General features: G+C 41.1%; 1 protein-coding gene across 1 annotated transcript in view; it reads right to left on the reverse strand.

The window, feature by feature from the left end:
* The window catches only part of LOC124787974 (alanine--glyoxylate aminotransferase 2, mitochondrial-like), a 188,286-nt gene that overhangs the window by 10,516 nt on the left and 157,523 nt on the right, over positions 1-20,247 (reverse strand). The window lies entirely within an intron of this gene.

The raw sequence follows: 20,247 nt of genomic DNA on the forward strand, positions 1-20,247 counted from the left end.
ATGGAGTCCCGCAGGGCTCTGTATTGAGTGTGTCTATTTTTAGTGGCCATTAATGGTGTAGCAGGAGCTGTCGGGCCCTCCATCTCAGCTCTGTATGTAGATGACTTCTGCATTTTGTACTGCAGCTCCAATACTGGTGTTGCTGAGTGTCGCCTACAGGGAGCCATCCACAAGGCGCAGTCATGGGCTCTAGCCCACAGCCTCCAGTTTTCAGCCACAATGTCGTGTGTCATGCACTTCTGTTGGCATTGTACCATTCATCCGGACCCACAACTTTACCTTCATGACGATCCACTCACTGTAGTGGAGACATATTGATTCTTGGGACTGGTTTTTGACACTTGATTGACTTGGCTTCTTCAGCTTAAGCAGAAGTGCTGGCAGCACCTCAACGCACTCTGTTGCCTGAGCAACACCAATTGGGGTGCAGATCACTCTACGCTGCTGCAGCTCACAGAGCCCTTTGCAATCCCAAATTGACTACGGGAGAGTGGTTTATGATTCAGCAGCACCCTCAGCGTTGCATTTACTTGACCATGTGCACCACTGTGGGGTTCGACTAGTGACAGGAGTTTTTAGGATGAGTTCGGTGACCAGCATACTGGTGGAGGCTGGGGTCCCTCCATTCCAGATCAGACATGCACATCTGCTCACCAGTTCACACATTCGTAGTTCTCCTGAGCATCTGAAGTACCATCTCCTTTTCCCGTCCACGGCAGTCCATTTCCCGCAACGGTAGCCCAGGTCAGGGCTAACGATTGTGGTTTGTGTGCGGTCCCTTCTCCCCGAACTGAAGTTCTTCCCTTTACCACCTCTACTTGCGGTCCATTCACATATGCCTCCGTGGTGTATGCCTCGGCCGCAGCTTCGTCTGGACCTGTCACGTGGCCCTAAGGACTCTGTTAACCCTGTGGCTCTCCACTGTCGCTTCCTCTCGATTCTTGACGTGTTCTGGGGCTCTGAAGTGGTTTACACTGACGGCTCAATGGCTGATGGTTGCATAGGCTTTGCCTACGTTCATGGCGGCCATATTGAACAGCATTCCTTACCCGATGGCTGTAGTGTATTCACTGCAGAGCTGGTGGCCATTTCTCATGCACTTCAGTATATCCCTTCATGCCCTGAGGAATCCTTTCTTCTGTGTACTGACTCCTTGTGTGGCCTGAAAACTATGAACCAGTGCTACCCTCGTCATCCTTTGGTAGAGACCATCCAGGAGTCCATCTATGCCCTGGAACGGTCAAGTCGTTCCGTGGTGTTCATCTGGACCCATAGCCACGTCGGAGTTCCAGGAAATGAACTTGCTGACAGGCTGGCCAAACAGGCTTCATGGAAACCACTTCTGGAGATGGGCATCACTGCAGCTGACCTGCATTCGTTATTACGCTGCAAGGTTTTTCAGCTTTGGGATATGGAATGGCAAAATATCAGTACGAACAACAAACTAAGAGCCATTAAGGGGACCACGAATGTGTGGAAGTCCTCAATGAGGGCCTCTTGCAGGGACTCTGTGGTTCTCTGCTGGCTCCACATTGACCATGCCTGGGCAACCCATGGTTACCTCCTGCGCCGTGAAGACCTACCTCAGTGTCGGTACGGCGCCCAGTTGACAGTGGCCCATATTCTTCTGCTCCATCCTTCTTTGGCTGCCCTGCAACTTCATCTTCGGTTGCCGGACTTTTATCATTGATTTTAGCAGACAAAGCCTCATCAGCTGATTTGGTTTTACATATCATCCATGAGGGTGGGTTTTATCATTGATCTGAGTTTTAGCACATGTCCTTTGTCCCTCTGTGTCCTCCACCGTAGTGCTTTTAGGGTGGAGGTTTTACTGTGTTGCAGTGTGGCTGGCTTTTCCTTTTTATTTTCGTGGTTGGCCAGCCAATGTAATCTGCTTCCTTATTTTACTCTCTTCTAACTGTTTCTTGCATCTCTCTGTTGTTTTCGTGTCGTCTTTTGTTCCTTTTAGTGTTCGTTACCTTTCCTTTTTTCTTGTGGTCTTTCCTTTCTTTCCGTTTTGTGTTATATGTCTTGTCTGTTTTATTTTCACACTTGTGGCATTGTTTTATTAGGAACAAGGGACTGATGACCTCGTAATTTGGTCCCTTTCCCCCTCTTTTATACCAACCAACCAAATCTGAATGGCAAGTAGTGCATCAAGATTTCCCATCAGGTGCTGTATTTGTTGAAAGGTGAGAGGAGGAGATTAGGCAAGAGCTTTGTTTGTGGACACAATGTATGGGATAGTTGAGCGAGAAGTTTTTATATAGATGTTGAGAAATTTGGTGGTGGAGTCGATACACCTGCCATGGATTCATAGGCTGTAGGAAAGGGAGTGTTTGGTGTGGAACAGGTGACAGTTGTCAAAGTGGAGCTGTTGTTCATTGATTGGTTCTGTATGGAATGAGCTTTGGTTTTGAGCTTCAATGAGATGGAGGTCAACTTCAAGGAAGAAGAAGTCAGATTTGCCAAAGGTGCTAGTGAACTTGAGTTGTAAAAAGGAGTTAACCTGTTGCAGGAAATGGAAGAGTTCCATGTCACTATGAGTCCAGACAAAAAAGATGGGGGATGGGGATGGATATGAGACATTCCAGGAAATGGTTGGTACCTCTTACATTGACAGGAGGCTCTGCATGAAGGTGCAAGTAGTAGGAGCTTTGATGCCTGCTACAATGTGACAGTTGGAATGGTTGTTCATACGTATTTTGAGAATGTGTGGTTGCACTGGTCAAAAGGGGTAAAGAGTTCATTGGAGGCAGTTGAATGTCCTTGTGTGTGTGTGTGTGTGTGTGTGTGTGTGTGTTTTGGGGGAGGGGGGTAATTGTTTCTTTCTGAGAGTTCCAAAAGCTAACAACACAGTTTTTTATATACTTTCATATGTGTATCTGTGTTACTTAGTCCCACCTCCTGAAGCTAATTGCTGGCCAACGATTCTGATTTTTTGTAAAAATTCAATCAGTTTCATAAATGAAAAATACAATATTATGAATGTTCTACTGGCTTAATTTATTTGTTTAACCATGTTTAGCCCTCCAAGGCCATCCTCTGAGAAGTTACTATGTTTGTACACAACATTGAAATAGAAGTTCCTCTTCTACACGGAAGCTCAGACACATGCTAAATGCCATCTTTGGCAGTGCAGCAATAATAGCTGGCCACAAAAGATCAGATTTTAGCAGCTAGTGGCTAGTGTTGCTGTCTCTGGATCACGGGGTCCGGGATTCAGTTCCCAGCTGGGTTGGGGATTTTCTCTGCCCGTGGACTTGGTGTTTGTGTTGTCCTCATCATATTATCATTATCATTGTCATCATCATTCATGACAGTGGGTAGACTGGAATGAGTAAAAAATTGGACTGTGTAAAAATGCAGACTTTGTACGGGCTGTGGGGCGGCGAATAAGTTGTAAAAATAATTTGCTGTATAAATGCTTGCAATACAAATGTTTGAATGTTGAATCAGTTTCAGGCTTTTAGAATGTTGTTAATGCTGTCTTTCGCCGTTCTCAACACTGGCTCTCTATTTACTTTTTAGCACCCAGAAAGTGATTTAACAAAACGTGAAGCCTGTAATTAGAGTTCCTAGTGCCCACTTCATCTGAGAATACCACTATAGCTGCAGCTTATAGCTCTGAGGAATTAGGAGATTGTCTGGGATTTCTAATCAAAAACGATTTTCCAAAATAGTTGAGTATATTCTGAAATTCACTGATAAAAAACACAAGTATCCCTACAACCTAACTAACAGAGCAGTTCAGAGTCTAATGCGCTGATGCAACTATAAATGTCCGAATTAAATGTTGAAATGAATGCTCGCCATAATTTGATGAGAGTATTTCATCAAACGCCACGCTAAATAATTGGTAGAATGTCTGTCCCGCGACGGCACGTGAAAATACGACAATACGCAAACTGAAGCTAGATAATGAAAATCATCCCAGAATTAACCCTTCACTTGAAATGATTTCATGGTTCCGCGTATCTCTAGTAACTTAATACGGCACCCGAGGCTGTTTGTAGCAGTGATACCGATGCGACGCGACTCCCGACACAGATGGCGTGTTATTCAGCGTCTGGAGAGAACTGGGGCCTTGCTTCCTCGCGCAGCGTTCTTATATATAAAGCCGCGGTGCGGACGGCTAAGGGAACGCCTGATCAAATCGGCTCTCCCAACTAGCCGCTGGGCTAGTAACGCACCACTTCAAGTTACATAATAATTTATAGCTTCTTTTGCTGATGGCCGATGAAGCTCTTAATTTAAACGTGCATTCAGCACGCAGGTAAGTATTGATAATAAAATTTTGACGTGGCTAAGTTAAATATTTTGGGCGAGAGAATTAATTTAATTACACTGCACGCAGTAGATGAGCTCTGAACTGGCCCTTTTGAGATTCGCTATCGCTATAATTTTATAGGTATTCAAAAGAAACTTTTCACATCTTCATAGTCATAGCGGACCTCCAACCTATTTAAATCTAAACATCCTAGCCTTATTTATTAGCCTACTTAATCTATCTTGCTTCCTTCAGTTTTGAGACGAAAACCACAAAATCATGAATTTCCACTAAAATCTTAATTCGTGAAACCAAAGTACTGTTTTTATTAAATCATTCTGAAAGATGAATCTAAATATAAATTTTGAAGTCTCTAGCTCTTTTCTGTTGCGCCAATGATTTTTTTAGAAAAACGTCCAAATTTCGAAAATGGCTGAAGTTATCGAACTGATATTTAACACACATTAATTTAGTATTATTCCTGACATGCTAGAAAAGTTTTAGGTCATTTGCTTGATTTTTAAAGTATTGCGCAACATTTATGACGTCAGAGCTAGTTACAGCAGACTGGCTGGCACACAATGGAAAGACTGATGTGAATTTACTACAGCGTGAGTAGGCTGCTTCCCTACATCACCCTCTACTTAAATTTTTTTGTTTATGAATGTTAATGAATGAAAAAAAAATTTAATTACAAAAAGGGAAGCAAGAGTACAGTTTAACTCCCTATGAAAAATCAAAATTGAAATATAAACATGTAGAAACATTAAAGAAAACTGATTACCTACATTAATTATTTAAATTGTGGGCATGTTCACTGCCTTTTTAACAATGTCATTACTCAAAATTTTAAGCAAAGTCAATGAAATATTTTGGCATACATATTGCCTTAGACAAACAAACACATACAAATTGAAAAATTATGAAAATCTTAGGTCCATTAAATACATTTTTACATACACAAATTCAAAGAAAATAACATGATACATAAACAGATGATATCTCTTAGCAGTCTTTTCTAAACCTGAAAGAAAAGTTCACAAATAATTTTTACACACGTGGTTGTAGCCGCTTTGGCTGGCGTCCTACACTTCCATTCACAAGGGTAGAGGAGGGGAAGTTGCTATGGTGTGCGTCCTTCACGTTCTCTCTAAATTACATGGGGGAAAGGGGAGGGGTTACTGTGAGTTGTGTCCAAGTCACTCCACGCTTTCACGCAGCTACCAGGCTGCCATTATCTGGTTTGTCCTGTAGAACAAACAAAAAGAGTGCCTCAGACTCTGTTCACTTAATATCTATGGGTGGGTCACAATGAAATGGGGATATATACATTTTATCCTTTAATATTTTGCTGGAACGAAGTTAACAGACCTTTTTCAATTTTACTCCCACGGTTACTTAATTGTCATAAAATTGTTAAACAAATGGCTCAAAACGCCTTTAGTCATGTACTAGAGAAAATTTATGCTCCTAAGGCATACAATCACAAATCATATTTAATCTGAATTTATTATTTCTGGGCCGGAACACTGAACCAATGCTCAGTACATTCCTGATACATTTGTATTTTAAGCACTTAACTAACTCATCTTTGATTACCTTATTCTTAGATATAGTATGAGTATGATTAGTGGTTGTTTTCTCAGCTTCTTTGTACATGTGAGTAACTTTTGGTAATAGTACAGTTGTGAGTGTTCAAAACACACTACGTTTAGTTGACTACTAAATCCACTTATTGGTCCTCTGCTGTTGTGTCATTTCCACATCTGCAATTATGTACTTACTTACTTTGAAGTGTATTTATGCTGAGCTATCAATAATGTTTCACGTCTGCCATTATGTACTTACTTACTTTGCTAGTGTATGAACTTAAGTAATACTCACTCCATTTAAATTTAAAGCACAGGATAGCACATTTATTTCATATCTATAGTGTATTGCAGCTGATCAGTTTGCTCACGTGGCAATCCATTTCCACTCGATCGGACGTTGAAACCACAGGTAGTCTCTCTCGACCTACCAATAAAGTGCATCAAGTAATTATGGACGAGCGTAATGCTAAATTCCTTAAACCTATAGGACACCATGAGCTGCTCTGTCTCATCTAACATAAGGGTACCTATGGTCGCATTCACGCCTCCAACTCATAACCTCAATACCTGTAGGTGTGTCCTGTCACACACTACACCAAAATAATGGCTGGCTCCAACCTTATAAATACTTCAGGGACATGTCCTTCTCGTCTCAACCACAAACACTGTTCAATTCTATTACACTGCCATCCTTGCTACACAAGGTGAGTTTATTCTTACAACTTGTCTGCATATTTTTCATAACACTAAGCACTCTCTCTTACTATTTCTTAGTTAGCTCTAATGCATACACTAGGTTTCACTACCACTTCAGATCCTGCTTGTAAACGAACTTTTATATCTTTTTAAATTACTGTTGGTGGACCATTTCCAATAAAACAACACTTTGTAGTTACTATATTACCTGGGTTCTATACATACTTGTTACTCAAATACATTTTATATCTTAATTACATCATACTTCTCTATTGTTTATGTCACTGTTAGGTTTGTCACATAAGTAATTTTTCTTCACTAATCGGTAGATAGAATGGTTACATAACTCATGGCTTGATAGCCATGACAGAAAATTTTCATGTCTGGAAAGAAGAGGTCGAAATTTTTGTGGATAGGAAAGATGAAGAGTGAGTGAGACCTAAAATGGAAAGAAGATCTCACACAGCTGGGACTGCACAGCTGCCACACTGTGTAGAAGTTACAGAACAACCTCCTCCCTACAGCATTCATTGGTTTAATGCTGTATTGATAGCCATAATGGAAAATTTAATGTATGAAAGAAGAGGTCGAAATTTGAGGACAGGAAAGAGGAAGAATGAGTGAGACCTGAAAGGGAAAGAAGATCTCACACAGCTGGGACTGCACAGCTGCCACACTGTGTAGAGGTTACAGAACAACCTCCTCCCTACAGCATTCATTAGCTTAATGCTGGCTTGATAGTCATAACGGAAAATTTTAGTATTTGGAAAGAAAAGGTCGAAATTTTTGAGGGCAGGAAAGAGGAAGAATGAGTGAGACCTGAAAGGGAAAGAAGATCTCACACAGCTGGGACTGCACAGCTGCCACACTGTGTAGAGGTTACAGAACAACCTCCTCCCTACAGCATTCATTCACTACCTATGAATTTCTTTAGGTTGATCACGTTCCTGAGACCTAATAGCTTCTTACTTTTAGGGTACTCCAGCCTATATGCATTGGCATGTGGTTTTCCTATTATCCTGAAAGCTCCTTGGTATACGAACATGAATTTCTTTCTTTCTGCATTTACTTTCTTTGATTTTTCTTTGGTTTTGACAAGGACTAATTGACCTATTTCAAAGCTAATAGGTACAGCTTTTGCGTCATGACGCTTCTTCCTTTCCAACGCTCTTTTTCTCATATTAGCCCTAGCCTTTAATTTCTTCTCGTCTGTGGATATTTGCGTTAGAATAGGGAATTCTACCATATCTGCAATCACATTGTGCGGTTCTTGGCCAAACATCAATTCGCAAGGTGCAAAACCAGTTGCATCATGTCTTAAGTTGTTAATTACATTCTCAAAATACTTAATGTGCTCTGCCCAACTTGAGTGTTTCCGAGCACAATAAGTTCTGCAAAGCCTATTCAATTCCCTCATAATACGTTCACTCATATTTCCTTGGGGGAAATACGCAGATATTTTCAGATGTTTCACGCCGGCCTTATCTAGACATTCCTTAAATCTATCAGAAGTAAATTGAGGCCCATTGTCTGACAGCAAATTCTTCGGAACGCCAACGTTCACGAAGAAATCTTTTTCCAACTTTTCAACCAATGTTTTTGCATTTGCTCTTTTAATTGGGTATAGCTTAACATATTTACTGAATCCATCCACAACAACAAAAACATGGGTACAACCACCTCTCGAAACAGGAAGAGGGCCAAACAAATCACAAGCCAGTAATTCTAGGGTTTCAGTTGGCTCTACTGCATGCATATCCCCTTGTATTCTGGTGTTAGCAGCACGGACTTTCTGGCACACTACACAAGATGCTAGACGCTTGGCCACACGGCGGTACATGTTGTCAAACACAACCTTCTCTTTTAATTTTGCAATGCACTTCTTTGCACCGTAGTGCCCATACCTCAGGTGTACATAGTCGATTAGTAAGTCTACATGTTGTGAGGGAAAGCACAGCTTCCACTCAGAAACACCTATCTTTTTCCTCCTAAACAGAATACCTTTATGCAAACAATAGTATTGCGAAACCTTAGGATAGTTCGCATTTCCTAAATAGCTCTTCACTAATTTCAGTTGGTCATCTGCATTCTGCTCACGTCTCAAGTTCTTAATCACTCTCTTTAATGCACTTTCTTCCTTTACTTCGTGCAATGCAAACATTCGAACTTCATTTAGGTCTGTTGCTGTAATTCCCGCGTCATCACAGAACTCCGCACTTCTAGATAACCCATCGGCTACCAGATTGTCTTTCCCTTGAATATATCTAACCTCAAGGTCAAACTGCTGGAGATACAATGACCATCTTACCAAACGAGAATTCCTCAACTTACAGGTCTTTAAAAAGGGCAACGCCTTATGGTCACTGTAAACAATTATCTTGTGACCTAATAAATACTGCTCAAACTTCTGTACCCCAAATACAATTGCTAATGCTTCCAGTTCTGAGATGCCATAATTTCTCTCTGCTGCCTGTAAAGATCGACTTGCGAAAGCTATAGTCTTGTGCACTTCTTGTTCGTTCTCTATTTCTACTTGGAATATCTCCACAGCTATACCATAGCCACTAGCATCAACAGACATACAGAATGGTTTTTCAAAATCAGGATGATGTAAAATTGGACTATTAATTAAAGATTGTTTAAGCACCTCAAACGCCTGATGACATTCTGCTGTCCAAACCCAAGGGGTATTCTTTTTCAGCAGGAGGTGAAGACAGGGAGCATTAAAAGCCTGATCACTAACAAAACGCCTATAGAAGCCGAACAGACTGAACATTGATCTCAACTGCTTCTTGTTTCTGGGAGCCTCAAATTTTTCAATGACTGCTAGCTTGCCTGGGTCAGGCAGAATACCTTTTCCACTTATCCTGTATCCCAAGAAACCTATTTCCTCTTTAACGCACTCTGTCTTTTCAATCTTTAGTTTCATGCCACCTCTCTCAATAGCCTCTAACACTTCCTCTAATAAAGCTATGTGTTCTTCCCAGGTAGGAGTTGCTATTAACAGATCATCTATGTAGACTGTTATTTTATTACTTAAAGCTGGTCCTAAAACATGGCACATCACACGTACGAAGGCACAAACAGAGATATTAAGTCCGAAAGGTACCACACGGTATTGGTAACAAACTCCTTCGTACAAGAAAGCTGTGTACTTACTTGAACTTTCCGCCAGTGGCATATTCCAATATCCACACGTGATGTCCATAGAAGTTAAGAATTTTACTCCCCGGAATTTTTGCAATAACTCGTCCATGTTCTGCGGTCTATCACTTTCCCTAACTACTATTTCATTCAACCAACGAGCGTCCAAGACCAATCTGACACTCCCGTCTCTTTTTGGTACAACAACAAGAGGACTATTGTACTCACTGATCGCTTTTTCAATCACACCCCACTCCAGCATTCTCTGTATCTCCTTTCGAACCGCCTCCTTCCTAGCTACATGTATTTGGTATGGCTTCTTGAAAAACACTTGGCCGGGTTTCACCTTTAATTGACATTCATAACCTTTGACTATGACAGGTCGATCTGAAAATACCTTATGATGCCTTTTTAGAACCTGTCTCAGTTCTTCCTTTTGATTGTCTGAAATCTTATCGATTTCCTGCAATTTAGCTTCTATTTTGTCCACAATAATTGCTTCTTCTTCTTTTTCTGTGTTTAGCTTATTTGTACTAAGATTAACACCTTCGTCCCAATACCTCCTATTTTTCAGAACTCGTATAGGCAGCTCCCAAGTTTCATCATCAGTTACTACATGTTTATCACTAAAAGGTACTATAATTACTCCAGTTATTGGCAAGACCATTTTTAACTGGCTTCTTTCAAAGTCAACAACACTGATATTTTGACAAGAAATCTATGCCAATTAGAACCTCAATACTGAGATTGTTTACAATTAAACATGGATGATCAATTAAATTACCATTAATGTTAAAGGGCAGTAAAGCTTCTTCCTTTACCGTTTTTGACACCTTGCCAGTAGCACCAATTATTCTTAGTCCTGATACCCTCATTACTGTAAGCTTGTCTTTACCAGGTAATGCATCAAAGAAGGACTGAGATATCGCACTCACCTCACTTCCACTGTCTAAGAGACAACGTACATTGATACCCAACATATTCACTATTATTATAGGGTGGCTTATTCTAGATTGTACAGGTGGTTCCTCAAATTTATCTAATAGTTCCTTTTGGATTTGTCTCCAACTAAAGTGATTGACATCTGTCTTCATTACATTTAGGTCACAGTGTGTAGGGGTTTCCTGAATTACATTTTCAGCTGCCTTTTCCAGTCGGTCTATTAATTTCAAATTGAAACACCACACGACTTCATTACATTTTGTTTGCTGAACATAACCCAAATTACTGTAGTCTGGGCGATTCTGCGCCTCCAGACCGGGCATAACACTAGTTACAGCTAAACCACTTTCTCTATTATCGTCGGTTTCCTTCTCAAGTGACAACTGGTCACAGCTACTGGGTTCATCGACCCCCAATAGCCTACCCTCTACATTCTCACTTATCTCCTGTCCTAAATCTATTAGTACATTATCAACATCCTGCACAGGCACTTTACATAAGAGCATATCATCCTCATCGTAAATATAAGCATGAATTTCTTCTGCTTCTTCACCTGACAATTCAATATTTTGTAGCTCTTCCCTACTGTTACACTGCTGCGCCTTCTCTTTCTCTTCCCACTTAGAAAGCGTCTCTAACACAGTATCTATCAAATACTGTGAGTGATCTAATATTTCTGCTGTATTCTTAGGTGCTACCGACTCTTCATCCACATGTTCAGTTTGAGTATTCTGATCTGTCTTACCAATTCCCTTAACTACTGGCATAGGAAAAGTAACCGCCTGGTGAGCGCCAGTGTCCTCACAGACGGGAACTAGTTTTCCTGCCTCGGCCTACTACTGTTTCCTTTATTTTCATTATAGTTAATTGGCATAGCATTGCTTTCCGTACTGTGGTTTACATGCATAATTTTGTTTGGCCCAAAATTATTATCCTTTGGATGCCATTGTTGGTTCTGATAATTAGTTCTCCAATTCCTACCCCTCTTAGGATGACGAACACCTACTGTTCTGATGTTTACATTGCCATGTTGCTCGTTCCTAAAATTACTACTATTGTTATTAGCATTTCTGTTATTACGTGCTTGCTTCTCATTGGCAGCAACACGTTCTACACGTTCCAGATATTCAATGAAACGATCCAGATTGTCTCTAGGGGTAGATATAATTCTAGTTTGCCAATACCATGGCAGTTTGGCTTCAAGACCTAGTATAATCATTTCTGGTTTTAGCTTTTCCACCAAATGTGACAAACGTGAGATCCATGACCTAGCAAACTCTTTAATTGATTCCTTGCCTGCATTGAAGCATTTTCCACTCCAAAATTCTCTCAACACTTCATTTTGCTTATTACTAGACCAATCCTCATTAATGAAAGCTGTTTTAAACTCCGCTAATGTTTTACACTTCAACATAACATCAGCTGACCAACGCATGGCGTCACCTGCTAAATGGCTTCTAATAAATGAGATTTTCTCTCGTTCAGACCAAGTTGGTGGAATCACATCTTCAAAATCGTTCCAGAAATGTAGCGGGTGGATATTTTTATCTGGATCGAACCGCAAGAACTGCCGACACCCGATAAAAGCGGCGTTTGCAGCTACAACTTGTTGTATATTACCATTACCAGAAGTTACTGAAGCTACTTTACTCTCAATGTTAGCAATGTTCGTACTGATATTTTCTACTCTCAATTCAACATTATCTACTCTTTGTACAATATGAGTAGTATCAGTTTTAATTGCATCTACGTCTGCTTGACATATGTTTACTTTAATATTAACATCTTTAAATCTATCTGAGCACAGTTCAGATTCCGCCTCGATCTTTTCTGTTAACTTGTGCTCCAGCTTCGCATCTTCCATTTGGAAGTCTTTGCGAACCTCAGCAACTTCGGATTAACTGTTTTATACATTTCAGAAAACTGTTGAGCAACCTTTTTCTTAATATCCTCATGATTGTAATCAATTTTACAATTCAAACTGTCTAGATCCTCTTTCAACTTATTGCAACCAGCCTTGAAGGTATCGTCCATTACCTCCAATCGTTTATTAAAATTAGTTTGACTGGCCACAATCCTGTTATTTACCTCAATTATATTAGATTTTAATTCAGCATTATTGGATTCTAATTTATTGTCCATTGCCTCAAACCGTTTATTAAAATTAGTTTGACTGGCCACAATCTCATATTTTAATTCAGCATTACTGGCTGACAATTTTTCATTATTGGCAGCTATTGCTTGTAATATAACATTTAAATCAACAGCCCCAGCATCTTTGGGTTGCTCACTAGCTGGCTTTTTATCACACTCAGGTGACGAAAAACTAGCTCCAACACCAGAATCATCAAAACTAAATGAAACTTCTGATTGATTAGTCATATCTAACTTCTCCTTCTTAAACTCTACCGTCTCTGATGACTCATTTTTAATTCATCAGAGAAACTATCATCCAATAAATTTACAATTTCTAATTTCTGCTTTACTACAGGGGTTTCTATTATTGCATCATTGCCCCATTTTACACTACTGTCAGGAGACAATACTTCATGTTTCAACTTAACATTACTACTTTTATGCATATTTACACTTGAATTGTTGTCTGAATTTACAGCTCCCTCAACAGACATAGGTTCTAATTTAAGTTTAAACTCTGTTTCTTTTGACGGTTCCATCGCCGACAGTCTTTTAGTGCAGGTTAGTAAAATTTTTAACAGCTTTTCACTTAACTTAGTTCCTTCTGCACGTCGTATGGCGTTGCCGGCGCGGCATACCAGGATTCCTGACGTGGCACGTTGAACTGCAGACGGCTCTCCGACGGCTGTTGTGTGTTTGCGTGGCCCGCAATTGCAGGCGCTGCGCCGGCTGCTCCAGCGGACGACTGCGGTGCGGCGAGACTGGCTTCTCGCGATGTCGGCAGCACCGCTAGACTCAGTGCCAGCTCCGTCAATCCAGATGTGTTGTTAATCCAATTGCATCGTCCACATGCACACGTAACACATTCACTGTCTATACTCAGTTGCGTGTCGCATTTCACTCGCGAATCCGAATAGTTAAAAAAATCACTTTCACTTAGTTGATTTCCCGGCCGATGCACCATATGTGGGGCGGCGAATAAGTTGTAAAAATAATTTGCTGTATAAATGCTTGCAATACAAATGTTTGAATGTTGAATCAGTTTCAGGCTTTTAGAATGTTGTTAATGCTGTCTTTCGCCGTTCTCAACACTGGCTCTCTATTTACTTTTTAGCACCCAGAAAGTGATTTAACAAAACGTGAAGCCTGTAATTAGAGTTCCTAGTGCCCACTTCATCTGAGAATACCACTATAGCTGCAGCTTATAGCTCTGAGGACTTAGGAGATTGTCCGGGATTTCTAATCAAAAACGATTTTCCAAAATAGTTGAGTATATTCAGAAATTCACTGATAAAAAACACAAGTATCCCTACAACCTAACTAACAGAGCAGTTCAGAGTCTAATGCGCTGATGCAACTATAAATGTCCGAATTAAATGTTGAAATGAATGCTCGCCATAATTTGATGAGAGTATTTCATCAAACACCATGCTAAATAATTGGTAGAATGTCTGTCCCGCGACGGCACGTGAAAATACGACAATACGCAAACTGAAGCTAGATAATGAAAATCATCCCAGAATTAACCCTTCACTTGAAATGATTTCATGGTTCCGCGTATCTCTAGTAACTTAATACGGCACCTGAGGCTGTTTGTAGCAGTGATACCGATGCGACGCGACTCCCGACACAGATGGCGTGTTATTCAGCGTCTGGAGAGAACTGGGGCCTTGCTTCCTCGCGCAGCGTTCTTATATATAAAGCCGCGGTGCGGACGGCTAAGGGAACGCCTGATCAAATCGGCTCTCCCAACTAGCCGCTGGGCTAGTAACGCACCACTTCAAGTTACATAATAATTTATAGCTTCTTTTGCTGATGGCCGATGAAGCTCTTAATTTAAACGTGCATTCAGCACGCAGGTAAGTATTGATAATAAAATTTTGACGTGGCTAAGTTAAATATTTTGGGCGAGAGAATTAATTTAATTACACTGCACGCAGTAGATGAGCTCTGAACTGGCCCTTTTGAGATTCGCTATCGCTATAATTTTATAGGTATTCAAAAGAAACTTTTCACATCTTCATAGTCATAGCGGACCTCCAACCTATTTAAATCTAAACATCCTAGCCTTATTTATTAGCCTACTTAATCTATCTTGCTTCCTTCAGTTTTGAGACGAAAACCACAAAATCATGAATTTCCACTAAAATCTTAATTCGTGAAATCCAAAGTACTGTTTTTATTAAATCATTCTGAAAGATGAATCTAAATATAAATTTTGAAGTCTCTAGCTCTTTTCTGTTGCGCCAATGATTTTTTTAGAAAAACGTCCAAATTTCGAAAATGGCTGAAGTTATCGAACTGATATTTAACACATATTAATTTAATATTATTCCTGACATGCTAGAAAAGTTTTAGGTCATTTACTTGATTTTTAAAGTATTGCGCAACATTTATGACGTCAGAGCTAGTTACAGCAGACTGGCTGGCACACAATGGAAAGACTGATGTGAATTTACTACAGCATGAGTAGGCTGCTTCCCTACATCACCCTCTACTTAAATTTTTTTGTTTATGAATGTTAATGTGTTGAGTGTCCCACAAACCGATCATCATCATCATCATCATCATCATCATCATAATCATAATCATGGATATTTCTATTGGATTCTTGAGCATCACCAGTCCCTGCTTGTGCATTAGTGAATATATAATCTTCTGACTGGTACCTGCAGTTTCCAGACATGGCAATCTGGCTTCTCAGCAGGTACACAGACATGGGGATTTCCACAATGGGCCTCATTTAGGAAGTCCGTGTGTTTTCAGCAAGCCAGTGGCTGAATTGTTGCTCCAGCAGACTGTGTAGGCTTCTTGAAAGAAGCACAAAAGGGGGTATAGGGGATGAGTGGTATAAACTGACACTATAGTAAGTGCCAATAAAACGTGGCTTGTAGTATGTTCATTGTTTTAGGCTGTTACCTGTAACTGTATTATGTCCATTATTTTACAGTTATTATGAATTACTGTACTTAACAAAGGTTCAAGAATGCCCTTTCACTAGCATATCGAATATTCATATCAGAGGAATGCCCTTAGATTCTAAATCAGATCTATATATCTGGAATGTTGGCTTTTAGCAATCCTTTTTTTTTTACAAACTGCCCAAAACTGCCACAATTTTCTTCCTAGCATTGTACATACTTCCTCTCGATAATATAAACTGCTTTCAAAGTGTGAAATGTCTTACAATCAAATAATGTCTCAAAAATGCCATAATGTATGATGTACTTTTTGGTCGAGACGTACTTGTGTCTCCTGAAATCTGTCGCCCATGGTCTCTGGCCTGTCAAGCAAGCAACACAGTCCTGGCTAGAAATCTGCCAATTTGCCCCCACACATAAATGAACCCAGTCTGTGGGCAGCTCGGAAAGATTAGACCTGACAGGCATGGCCCATGCATCAGTGGGAAATGACAGGTCTCAGATGGGTGGGCTAGGCTCATGATGAGAGATACCCATGGAACTGGGTAGTGGATTAGGCTCATCACAGAAATCTGTTCATGCATGGACAGCTAATGCAATTAAAAAGGTAACTCATTGGACAGTAAATAAATATAAAGGAAGCATACCAGGAAAAGCATTAACACTAAACTTAAAAACAGTGTCTATATAACAATTTAAGTTAATGAGCCAAATATTTTTTTTTGTTTTTTGTTTTGCAAGAGCACTAAACAATTACTTGAAAAGGTAATATATATGTAAAATGATACATTAGAACTGATAATCATAACAATAGAATATATTTAGTAAATGGCGAATCATAATAAATAAATACAGGAAAATGGAGGAATAGACAGGTGGGAAGCATTTGAAAAGCAGTGAGAATTTAAAAGTTTAAAAGAAGGGAGGTATTAAACTGCATTTGGTCATTTAATTTTAAATCAGGACTGTTGTTGATTTTCCAGGCTTATAACAGGTTGAGTCTTACACTTTTGTTGGCTGAGTGGAGGACATGGGACTGTAACATAGTTGAGACCTTCACTCAGTATGTGCTCAGCAAATATGGAGTCATTGTGCTGCAATTTCCACCTGCATTCGTGTTCAGCCAACCTAGCTGCTGCGTCTCCGCCTGACTGACCAACACAAAACGTATCACAGTCAGGCAAGTAATTTTGTATACTCCACTGATCACCAGTAATTAGGTCTTTTGTTTGCTTATGAAAATACACTGTGCTGTGGCATCCTCACATAGCAGAAAATCCTATTGTTAAACCAAAAACAAACAGGATTTATGGGACATAGTACATTATAGAGCAACACATAAGATACAGTTTGTGCGTAGTACAGAACACATTGACTGGACAACAGTAATACAGTGTAAAGAATAGGCCGAGCACTCATTTGCGATCGCTTAAATAATGTTGTTTCTTTGGCGGCTTATCGGCTTATCAGAGAGTGCGAGGGGGCCGACCCAGGTGGCCCCCCCTAAGTGGGCCTGTGAACTGTATGGACACACACGCTCTGGAATTGCATATGTCATGAGTGAAGTTACATCACTCCCCTCCACTAGGGAGTGGGAAAACCATATCTATACACACATACATAAAAAACAGTAGGTACCAAAACATGCATGTTACAGCAAAAAAAAAAAAAAAAAAAAAAAAAAAACCACTGAGTGTGCTGGCAACCATTTCATCACCCGATGACGGCTGCTGCTGCTGCTGCAGCGTGTGGCAGACAGGCACTGGCAAGCCATTGCGGAAGTGATGAGAGGACAGGTTGGGCCAGCCGGAGTGGCCGTGCGGTTCTAGGCGCTACGGTCTGGAGCCAAGCGACCGCTACGGTTGCAGGTTCGAATCCTGCCTCGGGCATGGATGTGTGTGATGTCCTTAGATTAGTTAGGTTTAATTAGTTCTAAGTTCTAAGCAACTGATGACCTCAGAAGTTAAGTCGCATAGTGCTCAGAGCCATTTGAACTATTTTTGGACAGGTTGGTGCCCCATCCCTCCACTTGTCAGATGCCATAGGGAAGGACCAGGAATGACCTCTCCATAGTGACGCCCTCGTCGCATTCAGTGCCAGAGGCTTCAGCAGGGGCATTGGAAACAGGACCCGGCAATACATTTGGTCTCACCATTAGACTGAGGATGAAATGGGGGAACTGTGAGACGGCAAGCACCACTAGCCTGACAAAAAGATGTAAATTCTTGAGAAACAAACTGGGGGCCATTATCGGTAACCACGATACATGGAAGGTCCTCAATGGCAAAAATCTTAGGCTGATGAAATAGTGGCTGCCATGGACATGGACGGACAACATGCCACATAGGAAAATGGAATAGGCATCCATTACAATGAGGCAATACTGATTCAGGAAGGGCCCAGCAAAATCAACATGAAGATGCTCCCACGGGCAATGCAGCATTGGCCAGGGGGAAAGATGCCCACGGGGTTGCCTGTCCCATACATCCTCATACGACCACCTACTCCAGTCTGGTCCCTAACATCACCTATCCCATCAAAGGCAGTGCTACCTGTGAAACCAGTCATGTGATTTACAAACTAAGCTGCAACCACTGTGCTGCATTCTATGTAGGCATGACAACCAGTAAGCTGTCTGTCCACATGAACGGCCTTCGACAAACTGTGGCCAAAAAACAAGTGGACCACCCTGTTGCTGAAGACGCTGCCAAACATGATACCCCTCATCTCAATAACTGCTTCACAGCCTGTGCCATATGGATCCTTCCCACCAACACCAGCTTTTCGGAATTGCGCAGGTGGTAACTTTCCCTGCAATACATACTATGTTCCCGTAACCCTCCTGGCCTCAACCTTCGTTAGTCACTGTCGTCACCCATCCAGCCCCCTCCCTGTTCCCATTCCAGCACTATTCAGCCATCATTTCACTGCCACACCCAGTCTTTTAATTTCTTATTATTTTTATTTCTCTCCTTCCACTACTTACCCCCTCCCCCCTCCGCACCTTCTCTCCTGCCCTCCGTCTAAACTGCAACACTTCACTATATGCCACTCCCACCATATTATCCCTCCCCCTACCCGCCCCAGCCTCCTCCTTACCCCCACCCAATTGCCACTCCCATCATGCACTGGTGCTGCTGCTCGCAGTGTAGTTTCAGCTCTCTGAGACTGCAGATGTGTGTGCACGTTGCATTTGCATGAGTGTGTGTGTGCGTGTGTGTAAGTGTGTCTACTGCTGACAAAGGCTTAATGGCCAAAAGCTATGAGTGTGTGAATCTTTTTATTGTGCCTATCACAACTCAGCATCTCCGCTATATGGTGAGTAACAACTTTCCTTCTCTGGTATTGTTATATTCCATCCTGGATTTTCCATTGTTTGATTAGTTTATGCTTATTTATACATGTCACCCTTTTGGTATCCCATTTCTTTCACTCAATCACTCCCTCCCTCCCTCACTCCCTCCCACTCCATTGAACCATTTGATTGAGATCAAGTGGACTACTTCCTAACTTACCCATTTATACAACCAACACAACTTCTTCATCAAGTCTGACATGAAGTTCATGATTTGATCCATTATTTATTATCTCTGACACACCAAACTTTAACATCCATCCGTTCACCAACACTTGCACAGCTGTGACTGCCTTCGGGTCCAGCATCAGCACCATCTCGATGTAACAAGAAGAGTGGTCTGTTACAGTCAGCACAAAACGATTCCCTGCTGGAGTTTGTTTAAATGGACCTAACACATTCACCCCAATAACCTGAAATGGTTAAGTCACTTCTGGCAGCCTCTGCAACAGCACTTGCTTCCAACTTACATCTTGACATTGCACACACTGCACACAATTCCTTGAATACTGATCGACATCACCTTTTCTTCCTCTCCATCAGTATTTCTCTGCCATCCTCTGATTCATTGCTCTGCACCCTTCATGGCCAGACAAAATATGATCATGCATTTCTCTTACACCTCTTCCCTTAGCTTCACTGGCACAACCACTTGTCGCCCCAACCTCATCTCCTTACATAACAAATCATCACACATACCAAACTGCTGCTACTTACTGTACTGCTCGCATTAAACTCAGCACTCAGTGCTGCTTTCCACTCAGTTAAGTCTTGGTCCAGTGCCCGACCTTCCTGCTTAGTGCATCCACATTTCCATATTTCTTCGCTGGTTTGTGGAGTACTTTGTACCCAAATTCACTGAGTTTTAATGGCCACCTCGTCAGTCTACTGGGTGGGTCCTTCAAACTTAGTAACCACCTCAAAGCATCATGGTCAGTCACTACTTTAAACTTCCTCCTATACAGGTAACAATGGAAGTATACTACTACATACATTAGGCTAAACATCTCTCTCTCCATGGTAGAATAATTACTCTCAGCTCCATTCATGTGTTTCAATGCAAAAGTAGTAGGGCGTTCTCAATTGACCTGGCTCAAAACACACCCAAGAGCATGGTTCAATGCATCGCACAATACTATAAATTCTGTCCAAAAGTGCACGAATACCAACACTGCACCTATCATCTATACT

Source organism: Schistocerca piceifrons, chromosome 3, assembly GCF_021461385.2.
Source record: "Schistocerca piceifrons isolate TAMUIC-IGC-003096 chromosome 3, iqSchPice1.1, whole genome shotgun sequence".
NCBI lineage: Eukaryota > Metazoa > Arthropoda > Insecta > Orthoptera > Acrididae > Schistocerca > Schistocerca piceifrons.